Genomic DNA, 16,251 nt, shown 5'->3' on the forward strand with positions numbered 1-16,251 from the left:
CCGTTCATGTACCATTCTGACCAATTATGTAATCAAAAAAGGTATGGATGGTGCCATCTCTGTAAACAAATAGTTCACCAGTAGAAACCCAGAACACTTCTCTCTGCAGACCCATGACAGAAGAATCTTTTCAAATGTACCTTGAAGCAGAGGAAGAAATCTTCGGAACGATTCCATTAAGGGCGTAAAAATATGTCTTCAGTATTAAATAGAACCATTATTCCCTCACTTTTAAGCTGTTCCAAAGACATGGTTTAATCTGAACCTTACTGAAAAGGCCCTGAAGCAAGAAGCTGCAGAGCCCAAAATGGATCTGCCCTCCAGCTGTACTGTAGAACACTTTAACACTCAGCACATGATGCAGCAGTATAATATGGACTTGTTTACAACCCGAGAGAAAGAAGGAATGGAAAAGAGAGAGAGAGATAGATAGATAGAGAGTGAGAACCTAGTAATGTACGTACTAAAATTCTGAACAGTATTGTAAGTAAAAAACCTGTGCATTTTCAGAGTCCAATCCAGAGGTAACTACGGCTGTCGCGATGAAAGAATGTCTTGTGCGGCGTTTTATCATGTCTCAACACTGCATTATGCGATATTACCGTCCCAAATTACTTAATTCATCCTGATTCTATTGCTCCACTCCTCACTGTCAGCTGGAACCGTCCGGAACTGTTCCTTTTGAGGCTGCTTCATGACCCAGGGCTGGAGGAAGCAGTTGGGCTTCGAATTGCTAAATTATAGGGAGCTAGGTGAGATCTGAAATTCACATTTCCTCGTTTCACAACGATGTTTCTGGAAACAGATTTTGCATATTGCCTCGTCTGAATTGCCCGGCTCTCCCTTTTCATTTGGTGGAAAGCCAGAACCCTCCCAAACTGTTAAAGTTGCCTTTGGTTGTGTGACTAGGTTTGCTGCCATTGTGTTCAGCTGCCAACAGTTGGGGAAAAATAACTTAAGGTATTTATTTTTTATTTAACATTCATCACACACCCCCAAAGTGTAAAACAAAAAAGACCATGCACAAACAAAAAGGGAAAACGTGTATACACAGCAGTGTGTGGTGCATAGTTTTTTTCTTCATTGTTCCTATTACACCGCCTTTCACCCTGTTCTTCAATGGCCCAAACCCCCACACGACCACCATGGAGCAGGTATGGCTTGGGCGGTGGATCATTCTCAGCACCACAGTGACACTGTAGTGTGTTGGTGGTGGTGTTGGTGTGTGTGTTGTGCTGGTACGAGTGGATCAGACACAGCAGTGCTGCTGGAGTTTCCTTCAAACTGATATAGAAATGGGAGTATGACCAACACAAACTGTGCAGCAAGTCTCTGACTTTACAGCTACAGACTGGTGAGGTTCATATAGTGGTCGGTGAATTTGCACTGTCCTTATAGGCTGAGTATGATCCACCAACCAAATAAAATACTGTGGGGTGTCCTGACCATTGGAGAACACAGTGAAAGTAGGTTAATGAAGTATCCTTGGCTAGTTGGTGATGATGTTAGATTAACAAAATGACTCGGCGTGACTCTTTTTCAGGTTTTCAGGTGCATGCAAAAATAAAAATATTAAGTGTTAGGGAATAAGATATTTGCTGTACATAGGATGAGCATGAACAGGACAATTGACTCAGAGAGTGAAGAGGAGTAAAGGCTAAGTGAAAAGAGAGAAGAAGCAAAGAAATACAGCAGGAGAGAATACCTGACTACACGGCCAAGGCTGACCCTAATGGGCATTAGTCTCAATCAGCTTGGCAGTCTGTCTGCGCCTGTTCTCTGGCAGACTGCCAGGACACATGTATGTCTGAGCACCTAGCCTCACCCTAATCACCAAAGCCTCCGGACCATCAGAAAATGGGATCAGGAACATCGTTACCATCACAGTCATCATCGCTGTCATTGTTCCTGCTTCATCTTGTGCTAATCTCCAGAAGGCTTTCTCCAAATCCCTCCGGACAGATCCCAAAACACTGGCCTTAATATGATGTTTGCCCACCCTTCCCCACCAAAAAACGCTCAAACAAAGGCATATAGAGCAGGGCCTAAAGGGTTAAGGCCCAGATAAACATTTAAAGGCTGGTCATAAACAATCCTTCTGCACGTGTTTTCCTTTTGTGGATCAAGGGATTCAAAAGAGCAAATTGCACCATACTGAACATATAGTAATTACTGGCCTCCTTCCGTCCCTCTCCATCTGTCATACTTGTTCTTGATGACCTTTGTGTATCGCCTTCTGCCCTCCACACATCCCCCATACTTCTTCTCTCCCCATACTTTCTCTCCCTCATCTCGCCTTGAATGAAATAACGGCCCTGTCGTCTCTCTAATTTTCTCCCCCTGAGCCATGCTGGTACGCGGACACACGTAATATAGATGCTTGATTGCGAATGTCATTCATTCTGCTTCCCTCATAAACAACATAGCGATTGGCAGCTTGTTCCAAGTGCAGGAGGCTGTGTACAGATTGACTCCAGTCTAAGAGGATGCCTACATGCCCGCAGCCTGGGCTCTGTGTTGTGTATAAAATGTGTTCTATAGAAAGTGGCAGCCATGGTCTGGTGGTTAGGGAACTGAGCTAGAAGGTTGCCGGGTTCGATCCCCAGAGCTGGCAGGTCATGACTGAAGAGCCCTTGAGCAAGGCACCTAACCCCCAACTGCTCCCCGGGCAGTTCATTCTGTGAACTACTGTTACCAAAGCAAACTCCACCTCCCATTTGTTTTCATTCAGAAGCTCAGCATGTTTTATGATGGATTGGTATGTTTGAGTTAGAAGCCAACTGAAGCTTGTTCGTCACCACAGAATCTCATTTGTAACTCAAGCTGTTTAGTTTTGTAGTACATTCAGTCTGTGTTTACTTTCATGCAGTTAGTGCTCTCCCGAACCTGGAGTCAGTTCCACCCTAAGTAACGTAACCGTAACAGCAACAGACAACAGTGGAAGAGCCATTAAGCCATTTTCGGACTTAGACACTTTTTCCCCCATATCTGAGTTAGGGCTGTGTACAAAGACTGGACCATTTTACAGCGTGCAAACAGACCCGCAAGAAAATGGTGAGGAACAAATAAAATAGTGAACATCACCTGTAAAGTGGTTTGGGATTATTTCTTTTGGATAGAGCTAATGATTAGTTCCGGATACCAAAAGCCACTCCAAGTCATTCCAAAGATATTAAATAGTGTCTTATTACTAATGAGAATGCAGCTCCGGTGTTCCAATGCTGGGAGGATTTGCACCTCTGTAGCTTTTTATACCCTTTTAATCACCATTAGTGCTCTATCAGGAGATGTTTAGATTCAATCAGGTCAATATCCGATGATGCATTTATTGTAACTTGCGAGAGCAGAATATTTACACGTCACTCAGCATCTGTGCTCTGACGTACTTCTTTAGGGAAATGGAACATTTCTCAATAACTGTAAGGTAGCTCTAGTCCCCTTTTCGACCATGTTTAATGTAAACAATATTCACATCAGCCAACAATTCACATGCAAACACATAGCATTTAGCATTTGAGGTATCTATGCACACTGAACTGTGCAATCTTTCAAAACAATCTAAGTGGCCAGCAAATGATAGATGGCAGATAACTGCCTGGTGACCAAGTAAATATCACAAAACAGAAATGGCATGAAAACAGACGTCACTTCTGAATGAATGTTATCACAGACCCACGGCACACTGTCTATCAGCTCAGTTACAAGTGAAAATCACCACTTCTGACAGCGACAGTGATACTGATACTCATTTTAAATGCTGTTTGTTTACTATGTGTAGGATGTAGTGTCTATTTCTGTAGATGCTGATTCAGCCAAGACACATTCTTATCACTTGCACAAAAAAAGTGATTCTGAACTAAAAGAAAAAAAAGGCACTCCCCAACTCTCTCTCTCTCTCTCTCTCTCTCTCTCTCTCTCTCATTTACTGATGTCATGTGCTTTGCTCTGTAAGCCTGTAATAGGCTTGAGCAGGACAGAGCCACTTCTCTTTCTGCTCTCAGCCTTTCGGTTTACAGCCCGGTGATTTACACTGAGAGAGAGAGAGAGAGAGAGAGAAATACAAACTGCATGGAAGATAAAAGAAGATAGAAAACAGCCAAGAGAGATTTACTGAAGTCAAGGAGATCCACAACGCTAAAGTATCCCTCCCTCCACACACACACACACACACACACACTCATAGATCTATACTGACCAGACCACTGCTTCACAAATAATGGACAGATGCATAAATGGACAGATATATAGACAGACAGATAAAACCGCTGGGTCACAGCTATAATTTCACTGCACGCAAAGCAACCAAAGGCACCAGAAACTGCACTATGACCGCCCTCTGAACCCCTGAGGTCAGTAACGCCCTGACTCCTGACCTCTTTTCCTCATCATCTAAAGTAGTTCAGTGTCCTGAAACCCGTTCTGCATCTCTCAGCAAATCATACCACAGTGACACAGTCTCAGAAAAGATGGAGGGGAAATTGTGGGTGGTATTTGTGGAAGAATTTTGCCTTGAGACACAAACAAATCTCATTAACTGTAGTCCATTTCATTACGGTTCCCAGACACAGAAAAATGCGGCTCCAGAAACAGGTAGGAAGGTTTGAATGAATTTATCTGTAAGTACAGCCTGTGGTCATATTCCACTGTGAGTGGGTGCGTGTGTGTGTGCGTGTGTGTGTGTGTTGGGGGGGAGTAGAAGAGTGTGGGTAGGTGGAATGATGGTTGGAAGATAAACACACAAAAACTTAATCAAAAATAGATAAAGTCAATCATTACCAACCAATAATTATTTAATTTCACAATAAAATATGTCATGATCTCTTAAAAGTTGCAAACAGAAAAAAAAGTCCAATTAAAGTAATTAGGCTCTGCCTTTAACGAATTCTGCTGTTGGTCAGTGTTCCCTAATAACACATCCATATGGTAAACGCTGGGCGGCACGGAGGTGCAGCAGGTTAGTGTCGCAGTCACACAGCTCCAGGGACCTGGAGGTTTTGGGTTCAAGTCCCGCTCTGGTCTGTGAGGAGTGTGGTGTGTTCTCCCTGTGTCTGCATGGGTTTCCTCCCACGCTCCAAAAACACACGTTGGTAAGTGGATTGGCAACTCAAAAGTGTCCATAGGTGTGAGTGTGTGAGTGAATGTGTGTGTGTGTGTCTGTGTTGCCCTGTGAAGGACTGGTGCCCCCTCCAGGGTGTATTCCCGCCTTGTGCCCAATGATTCCAGGTAGGCTCTGGACCCACCGCGACCTTGAAGTGGGTAAGGGTTACAGAGAATGAATGAATGAATGGTAAACACTGTAACACATAAGTGATTCATTCAGATAAAAACATATTGATGTCACTTCCAATCCATAGCAGTGTGAATAGTGAGCAACACTTCCTCTGTGGTGTGATGCATTTTTTTACTGTTTTCTCTTTGTGTAATGGAGACCATTTGCCCCAGTCTGGGATCCTAATGCCCACCACACACACACACACACACACACAGACACACACACACACACACACACACACACACACACACACACACACACACCCCACAAATCAGACATCAAATAATACTCAACCCTCAGAAATCTACAGTTAAATCTCTCAATGTACCACGTTGTTTCTCTGTTAGTACACACTTCAGTAACAGTAATACACTTATAATTTTACAATACAATAACAAACAATACATTTGTTTCAATGTAAAAAAAATCATCATATTCTAATTATTACAAATAAATATTCATTTTTATGAGCTGTGAGTAAGAAACACAACAGCAGCACATTCTACAGCAAGAAAAATACTAGACAAAGTACATTTATAGGATTCAGATAGTGTATGTGTAAGAGAGAGAGAGGGGGGGGAGAGGGGGTGGGGGAAGAGAGAGAGAGAGGGAGAGAGAGAGAGGGGGGGGGGGGTTTATACAGATTTATACTGTATAAATGTAAGTGTGAGTGGATTTTAGTCAAGGCCATTCACAAACAAAACCAAACAAACACGACTCGTCTGATTAAGTGAACGACGCTCTAAACTCTGAAACAAAAACACAGAAACACAGATAGACCCTCACTCACAAACACACACACACATACGCAGACACACACACACATTCACAAGAAAAGAAAAAGGAAGGGTTAAGTGACAGAGGGTGATACAGTCCAGAAGAGAGATAACTCAGTGCCAAACAGCGAGATGGTGAAAGAGAGAGAAAGCACCACAGACATAAGCTTGACATTTCCTCTGGAGAGTTTGAGCGTTAGCTCCACATTCACATGTCATTCTCAGAGGTTATTTACTGCAGCAAGTGGAGAATGCAGGACTGAAACATGGCTGTACAACTAGGTGGCATCTAATTGGTTAAAATAAGATACACTGAACAATAGCATGTGTTTATTATTTTATCATTCGTTCATTCATTATCTGTAAGCACTTATCCAGTTCAGGGTCGCAGTGGGTCCGGAGCCTACCTGGAATCATTGGGCGCAAGGCGGGAGTACACCCTGGAGGGGGCGCCAGTCACAAGGTGATACGGACTCACACATTCACACACACACTCACAGCTACAGACACTTTTGAGTTGCCAATCCACCTACCAACGTGGAGACCCACACAGACAGTGGGAATACACACCAAACTCCTCACAGACAGTCACCCAGAGCACTACCTGCTGCGCCACCGTGCCGCCTCTTTATATTATTAATGTTACTTATTTGTTTTAATTCATACCAAGATCATTCATCTGATTCGTCTCATGTTTAGCAGACAGGAGATTCACCATTAGGGGGCACCATTAGCACTCCATTTACTTTAAAAAAAACAGCCTTGAATAAATGACACTGCGTATCTAGCAAATGTCAAAAATACGTTGGAAAACAGTTATAAATTTGAGAATATCATTTGAAGAAGCTGGAATGTAAGCAGCTTTTTTAACATGAGGTATAATTGCACTGTTGTAATTGCTAAACTGATGTGGTTACACTCAAAATATATAGAGCACAAGAGCACTGGCGATAAAAGTTTAATACACTAGAGTCCATTACTTTATAGTTACATCTGCCTCATAGCTACAGTGCAAATCTAAAGAAGAATACTTTATAACCGACTGGTCAAAAAACAGGATGTGTCGAGATAGATAGCTCTATCTCTGTGAGCATGTTATAGACAATACGCTTGGTCAGATGCTAGATGGAGATATTACACGCCTGGAATACATCCACTCTGGTGTCTGTTGGCTGACGTTTCAGAATTAAACAGTTAGTGTTTTTCTACAAGCGCGGTGAGTGGCAAAGTGACAGTGATATTCATCAGTTTCATTTCATCTCTATGAGCAAACTCATGATGACTGCATGTAAATTTGAGTATAACAGTTAGCATGAAATAAATGCCTAATTTGCAGTAATATAATAAAAAACAGGACGGCACGGTGGCACAGCAGGTAGTGTCGCAGTCACACAGCTCCAGGGGCCTGGAGGTTGTGGGTTTGATGCCCGCTCCGTGTGACAGTCTGTGAGGAGTTGGTGTGTTCTCCCTGTGTCCGCGTGGGTTTCCTCCAGGTGCTCCGGTTTCCTCCCACAGTCCAAAAACACACGTTGGTAGGTGGACTGGCAACTCAAAAGTGTCCAAAGGTGTGAGTGTGTGAGTGAATGTGTGTGTGTGTTTGTGTTGCCCTGTGAAGGACTGGCGCCCCCTCCAGGGTGTATTCCCGCCTTGCGCCCAATGATTCCAGGTAGGCTCTGGACCCACCGCGACCCTGAACTAGATAAGCGGTTACAGATAATGAATGAATGAATGAATGACACAATCTATAATTAAAATTATTAGAAAATGAAAAATAGGAAATAATCTGTATATTTTATATACACATTGACAAAAATAAACATTGACCCTATGGCAAGTTCCATTTGAACATGGACTTGGTCAGTATTCTGTTATACTCTAAAAGGAGGCGATGAGATAATCATAACTATGATATCATTCAAGATGATCGCACCCCAAAAACACGACCACCTGCTCAGCTAAGAAAATGGTGGTCTCAAAGGGTGGTCTTTCTCCAAGACGCTTCAGGGCTTGTGGGAGTGACAGAGTGAGCTCCTTAGTATTAACTATCTCTGCAAACACTCCCCCGAATACAAATGCAGCCTGACTGATTTACAGAATGCCATCAACTTATCCGGACTTCCTCTTTAACTGTGTCACAACAGCTTCCTTGCTCCCTGTCTCTCACACATTTTCTTTTTGTCCTCTCTCTCTCTCTCTCTCTCTCTCTCTCTCTCTGAGTTTGACTGAACTGAAACTGAGCAATAAGGTTTCCTGCAGAGACAAGAGCACTTCCAAACCAAGGCTCTGCAAGATCCTATCAGGAAACAGCTGCCAACACAATGTCAACTCAATGCCAACACGCAACTCAATGCAAATCTCTCTCTCTCTCTCTCTCTCTCTCTCTCTCTCTCTCTCTCTCTCTCTCTCTCTCTCTCTCTCTCTCTCTCTCTCTCTCTCTCTCTCTCACTCTCTCTCACTCTCACTCTCTCACACTCTCACTCTCTCACACACACACACATTATATTATCTGTGGATTCACAGTCTTCCATTCAGTTTGTAAAGATAATTTATTTGCAGTTTGGTCTCCACAAGGAACTCAAGTCTCCACGATCTGAGTGTGTAAACAGATTTTGATCCCCACAATGTGATATTTGAAAAAATAATATGCCCTACATTGTCGCTGTGTGTGAAAATCTCATATTGGGAAATTAGTAACTGTACAGGCACGGGAAGTTCAGTTTTAATTTCCATATTTCATTTTCCCTTTTCTGACTCTATATATGTGAAAGCAGAAGGTTTGGAAAGTTTAAAAACCAGATACAGTGTCACTGCTGGACCGAGAACCATCCACCAACCAGAAATATCCAGCTGACAGAGTCCTGTGTCCGCTGATGAAGGGCTAGAGGAAGACCGACACAAGCTGTGCATCTACAAGGTGGACCAGTGAGGTAGGAGTGTCTAACAGAGAGGACAGTGAGTGGACACAGTGGTAAAAAAGCTCTAGCAGCACTGCTGGGTCTGATCCACTAATGCCAGGCTAGACACACACTGACACACTACCACTTCAGTGTCACTGTAATGATCCACCAGCTAGAACATACCTGCTCATATATATACGCACACACACACACACACACACACACACTAGAGAGCTCTTAGTACAAGCCTAAACCTAAACCTAACCTACAAATTTGTCCTCATTTTGTGTACACAGACTCTACGCCCCTCCTTCTCCACCTCAGTGAGGACACTGTGTGCTGGCTGCAATCAGAATATTCTCCATCCAGCCAAGCTCGCTGAAAGTGCACGCCAACTCCGACGAGGTCACCGACCCACACAAACTTTGTCTTGGTAGCGTGTGTCCGACTGTGTCCTGTTCATTAAACCTGTTGGGGGTGGGGAGCTTCCTAAACGCAGCTCAAACACTGAACATGGCTAAACTACACTGAGAACGACGACTGAAAGATTGATTTTTGTGTAAGACTCGGCTTAGTCTGTGTCTGAGAAACCGGAGTTGGGAGCTAGGTTGGCACGACCGTGGAACACGCTCAGAAAAGGCAGAGGATGAAATAAGATCTGTAATATTTCTGGTTATGGTTTTCAGCAAGGTATCACCTTTGACCTGCTCACGTACAGATCCACGGCCAAGGCCCGCACATTCCTGATCTCTCAGAGGATGAGCTGGCCAAACAGTCACTGCCAAGCTACATTCCTTATGCTCGCTGCTGCCAGAGGTAAAGAAACCCCGCAAAGACTTATATGAGCCAGAGAGAGAGAGAGAGAGAGAGAGAGAGAGATGGTGAGAGCACATATTAAACACATTCCCCCAGAATCAATGCAATAAGCAGATCAGGGAACAAGAGCAATAGAAAAAAAGGGGGAATAAATGTCAGAAGATACATTTTTTAATTTCTAAAACCAATACTGAAAACTGATACTTCTGATAAATTCTGATGGGTTTATAATTTTTGGTGAAACATTTCTGTGATCATTTTAATGGCATTCAACAATAAGAGCATTATTAAAGTCAAGTATTGATGTTGGGTGTTCAGTTCTAGATCACAAAAGCTACACCAGCTCATCCCAACTGTGGAGGTTTTACTGTACCACCGCCTAATGCTGGGAGGCTATATACCACTTCTGTTGGCCCAAATTGGAACACGTTATCCTAATTTGTATAATACGAAGAGTGTCTAAACTTTTATACAGCATATACAATAACATATAAACATATACAGCATATTTCTCAACTTCTCAAACATTCCACGTTCCTCCAGTCACCGTGACACAAACAGACAAAATCACAGTCTAATGTTGCCAAATATCCCAACCTCATGCAGATTTAGCTGTATAATTACTTCAGAATTGGATCTATGTGCATATCCAGCCAAGCACCTTCCGTCTGTGTCAAGATTTTGCCTTCCACACTGGCATGAAAACAAACACCAAAACATAAAAGTCGTCATCCATCCACTCTCTCGACCTCAGATTATGAGACTGAGTGGATGAAAGGCTTTGATTTTCATGCTTAGACAAATTGCTGTTTTTGCAACAATTGCTATGCACTGACCAGAACCGTGCTGCTACTCAAAGAGAGTTCTGACCATTTTCTCAGCAGGAAAGTAACTCAACAGGTGCGGATTACTATTCGTAAACACTCCTAAACAAAAGCTGCCGGGAGAAGCGTGTAATGGGCCATGGGGGGGGGGGATTCGGAAAACACATTTAGCAAATTCACCTGACTCTGAGTAAAGAAAAAGAGTGACAATCAAAACATTGAACTTAATGATGTTGTTAAAGATATAGTGTTTCTAATGTCTAATTAAGGACTACTGAATTTGATCTACACAGCTCTCAGCACTGGATCAGAAGCTGAACACAGAGTCCAGTAAACATGCATAACGTGCGCTTGTATTTATTCTAATGTCTGATAAATAACAAAACTGACTTCTAATATGATGCCATTGTAGGCAAAAATACAGAGCTGTGTATTTCATATGCTCTGTTTATCCACCTCCAGTTGGCAATATGGTGAAAACACAGTATCAGAGTACTCACAATACTCAGGAGACAGATACATGACATAACAGACATAGCTAGCATAACAGAGATAGACAGTTGTGTTTCTCCTCTAAGTGTGTTCAGCTGTCCAGTCACGTTATAATAGCACTAGTTTTTTAAAGAAGAAGCAGTAGCCTTCGGACGTCTCAGAGGAAAGATGCTAGCTTTCACATGCTAGCCTTCACCCTCCTAGCTAACGCTGTTCCATTTGATTCCGATGTCGGAAGTAGGACGTTTCAAGTGGAATGCCCTTACTTCCTACTTGGAAAGTCGGGAGGACCTCATGAACTCCAACTTCAGAATCCAAAATGGCTGCCCGCACATTCAGAGTGTGTAAAAGTGGCAGTATTACACAGTTTATTAGCACTTCCGTCGAATCACACAGCACTGGCCAACTACTATAGTGGACGTGTTTCCATGGTGTTTAGATGCATAAGATATCACTGAATATGCTGTTATCAACTGGTATGGCTAACAATGCTAACTGGGAAAAAGCCAACAATAAAAACTAGGGCATAGTGTTTTCTGAATGTTTAACTGGAACACAGTCAGCTCGGGTATGATGTCATTCCCAGCTCCAAATGCAGCATAACCATTAGCATTTTATTATTTATTTTATTATTAATTTGTTATACCAGTAACCTTACCAGTTATTTAAACTTTAAATATTACATTGATTTAAATTAAATTTCAATAAGCAACATTACGATTGCTTTATTCTTATATAAACTGAAAAACAGAGCAAAACTTCAGCTACAGAGAGCATCTTTAAATCTTTTTAATGAAAACTGCAGTGGGTTGAAAAGAAAGTGCCGCTTACGCTAATAGTATGCTCAAAAAAGCTGATAGCGATGTACGTCACATAGTAGTTACTTCATATTACATTCAGACCGCACCAATCACCAAATTAGCTGCTCAAGTGGCATAAAAGAAGGCGACTTCAAAGACATCCTGCATCAACTCTGTTGTTGTGATGCAAAGAACCAACCAGTTACCATCAGGAAAAGAAAAGGAACATCATGGGGAAAATCTGACCACACTGTCTCTTGTAATAACCATAGGTTCTAATTTATTAAAAGCCAGCCCCAGTGAGTCAGCTGTGAACATTAACAGCAGCACTGCTAAACCAACGGGTAAAACAAACAGAGCAGCCGATTCCTATCTCCAGAAATGGCTATTGTCTCTCATTTTGTTTACCCTCTTGTTTGTTTGTTTATTCTGTTGCCATGATGTGTGTCAAATCTTGTGTGGTCTATAACTTACATCTAGTACATTCCCAGTCAACAGTAGGCCCCAGCAGAAACACACACAGACACAACAGATGCTTGCAGGACTAACAAAACACTCTCAGATCAGTGGATGAACACTACTGGTGGACTAAACAAATGCTTTAGATTTAGTAATCAGTGTAACCGGTATTAACAAGTCAAGAAAATGGGCTCACACAAACACACATACACACACACACAGAGGGACATTTCCAAACAATTTCTCCATAGGTAATTTGTAATAAAGTCATTCTGAGTGGGTTTGATATTGAAAATAAATAAACAAATAAATTGTACAGAGACAGAAGGGATTACAGACCTCTGCTACAGAATGTGTTTTGGGAAAATAAATATTTAATTATGATGATTCTAAACAATTTAATGAATAGCATTTTTAATACTTTTTTTGTAACAAGAGCAGCACATTTTAGCACATAATTTGGACTTGAGTGTGTCAGGTTAAAAACCAAGATAAATGATGCAATTAAGACTCTCTACAGAGACTGGTGCCATTCTCCAATTAATGAGGCCAAAAAAATCTATTTCACTGAGGTGCAAACAACCAATCACAAGCTGGCTATTTCAGCGTGATGTATGGAAAGAGGTAGTGTAACCCACAGCTACAATAAAAGTCTAACCAGCACCAAATTGCACAGTGCGGACTCGATGTTAACACATCACAACATTAACACATCATTATAAATATCAGAGGCTTTTTCTCAATCGCAACAACATGAATATTGGACTTGCGTTCTAAGAAACCTACTTAAGGTCAAATTGCAACAACGAATTTGTGATGCCGAAGTGCAGTGGTTTCCAGTCTTATTCTGCAGCACTTCCCATTTGTATGTCACCACTCCAACATACACGTACATGCCTTTTGGTTCCAGACTTCACATTAATTTATTTTAAAACAAAACAATATAAACTTAAAAATCTTTTACGGTAGAATTATTACAGCTTATATTCATTACGCATGTCACTCATCTGCCTTGCTGCAACCCCCTGAAATAGTTCTCTGCACTCTCCTACTATGGGAACCACTGCCATAGTGAATGATGTCATTCTTGTTAATGTCATTCTTGTTGGCAAGTCTCAAACTGATGCAGCCACATTATTTGGAGCTGATCAAAAACAACATTATAGAATTATAACAATGTATACCATTTTTTGTGTGTTTGTGTTCTTGAATGAACAAACTTAATTAGGGCAGTGGAAAACATTAAGCAAAAACATGAAGATGTAACAAAACACAAGTACGCATTTTAAGAAACAGACAGACTGTCTATGTTTGGGTGTAGCATATGTGCCTATTATTCCTGAGATATCGCATAACATATGACATAATTACAAGTGTGCTCTTTCTAACTGTGATTGTATTGTAAAAAACAATTAATTTCTGAGCCCTCCAGCCAGCTACCTCCAATAACAGAAATACAGCTGTTTACAGGTTTGTGTTAATGGACAGAGCAACAGACTGGGGCCTAGCAGTTGAAAGGAAATGTCCTGTCACTCAGTCATCTTCGTGCTATTATGGAACTGTAAAATCGATGGGATTTCACTGAGCTGGAAACAGGGGCAAGCCCTGATCATCAGAGTAAAACTGCAACGGACACAAAAGAGGTGTGACAGGCAATCTATCATTGTCACAGATAAGATCTGGAAGGTCTGTCAGCACTCATTTGCTGGCACTGGTACTTCACAAAACTAACGACCATTTATATGGCTGTGCTGTAAATGTGTGACGCAACAAAGCAGACAACTGCCCAAAGCCACTGATCCTGTTTTCAGTTAAACCCCAACCTATGCAACCTATGACCTGGGGGTCATGTTTTAGGACATGTAGACAGACCCACAAACACACACTCACACTTACAAAAATGCACAGAGAGAAACAGATAGACACAGCGACATGCTGAACGGAAACTAAGCCAAGTGCATGATGGGATAGGAAGCCCCGCTATGGTCGCCTAGATAATATCAAAATAGAAACCAGAACCTAACTTTCACACAAAAGCTTTAGGTGCATTAAAATGGAAGTGAATTAGTTCAGAATGTAAATGATTACAACAATCCAAACTCAGGACGTAATCAAACGTTCTGAAGTTGTACTGTCGTAGCCAGTACAATTAAAAAAATAGGCTTGAAGTCAGTGCAAACTCAGATATTTGAAAGAATTATCAGTGCATTCTCAAGTGTAATGTTTTACATTATCCACACACTCTCAGCAAAAAGATATGGCACAGGTACATTAGTGTCACTAAACGTATAAAAAGTGTAAATGTACCTTTAAAACATACAACGGTGATTTTAGTGGTTTCAGTTTTATTTCTATACGTACATTACATTCTCTCCTACAGAAAAGTGGATGTGAATATTTGTCAACTTTCATTACTGAACTCTCTCAAATTAAAGCCCTGGAGAGGAAATGAAGCATATGAAACTTTAAAATCTACAATTATTATAGAATAAGATACTAGTATGTTTCCTAAAGGTGTATTTATGTTATATTTGGACACATATATAACAAAGAAAAAGAAATAAAGGGTTAATAATGAGTGAGGGAGAGTGAATTCAAAAGAGCATAGAATTGTGACAATATTTATGCTTTGGCACTAATTAGACTAATTAATTGATCATATTTATATAAAATACACCTAATAAAAATGCTATTTTGTTTACATAGCACAATACAGTATTACACTCCCTAGTAATAACACTGGATAATGAAATGTTACCCCATAAAAACACCAACGTATTAGCAACACTCCCTGTTTGTCTCCAAATTCTGACAACAATTAGCAACAGCTAGCAGTGACCAATATACAACAGGTCCCAGACACCAACTAACAACAAGTTTCAGAGCACAGTGGAGTCTCCCAGGGTCACTCTCTGCAGCGAACAGCTCAAATACAAGAGCTAAAAGCGCTAACTGACACTGGCCTGATCTATTTTTGCCCGAAAGGGGTGGATAAGTGGAGAAGAGCCCTCCTCCCTCCCCCTTCTGCCCTTGTCTTCTATATCTCTCTCTCCCACTTTCTTATTTTTTCTTTACTTTTCTCTTACCACCTCTCTCTCATTCTCTTTTCTACCCCCCCCCCCCCCCCCCTAAATTTAATAGAACAAAATTCACAACACATTTTAGAAACAAATGAACAAAAAATCATTCTCTCTCACACACAGTTTCTCTCTATTTCTCTCTCTCTCTCTCTCTCTCTCTCTCTCTCTCTCTCTGACATGAGGTTGGACTATCCGCCTGTTGATCCGATAAACAGCGCGTGAGCTCGATATTTGCGAAACACACCGACGCCAAAGAAGCAGAACCTAAATGGAGCCGTAGCTGCCCCTGACAGCCCCTCTTACGCGCTTTCCCAGTCGACACTGCCCTAATCAGCGTTCAGCAAACTTCTCCAGTACTCTCGCTCCCAAAATAAAACCGAACCTGAGAGCGCGCGAGCCCAGAAGCTCAGCCCACCTTTAATGTCTCCCTCTTTTGCGCACCCGCGCGACTTTGTTTACACCACCGGTAAAAGTGCATGACACGGAGGGAAAGCGCAAGACAGCGATGGTAACGGACTTACCTCGTGCACGGCGTTTAAATCTGCCGTCGCCTCGCGGTAAAAAGTGCAACAGAACGCTCCGGATGTCACACACGAGCCAGAAAGACCACCAGCAGCTCGCGCTCTCTCTCCCTCGCCCCCTTTTTCTCTCTCTTTTACACTCTCTCACTCTGCCCGTCTCTGACAGTCAGTGGGGGCTACGCAGTTTTTCATTCGGCCCTCTCTCTCTCTCTCTCTCTCTCTCTCTCTTTCTCTCTCTCTCTCTCTCACACACACACACGCTCGCTTTTTAACCGCCCACTTCCGGTGTTATTGCTCGCGCGGAGTGCACGCGC

The 16,251-nt window shown here is 42.0% G+C and overlaps 1 protein-coding gene across 1 annotated transcript in view; it reads right to left on the reverse strand.

Moving 5' to 3' along the window:
- plcl5 (phospholipase C like 5) overlaps positions 1–16,153 on the reverse strand; it is a 214,647-nt gene extending 198,494 nt beyond the window's left edge. Inside the window, exon 1 of the mRNA XM_066641663.1 lies at positions 15,938–16,153. The gene's annotated coding sequence lies outside the window, so the exon portion shown is untranslated. The remainder of the gene's footprint in view (positions 1–15,937) is intronic.
- Between the last annotated feature and the right edge of the window lie 98 nt (positions 16,154–16,251).

This window comes from Hoplias malabaricus, chromosome 13, assembly GCF_029633855.1.
Source record: "Hoplias malabaricus isolate fHopMal1 chromosome 13, fHopMal1.hap1, whole genome shotgun sequence".
Classification (NCBI taxonomy): Eukaryota; Metazoa; Chordata; class Actinopteri; order Characiformes; family Erythrinidae; genus Hoplias; species Hoplias malabaricus.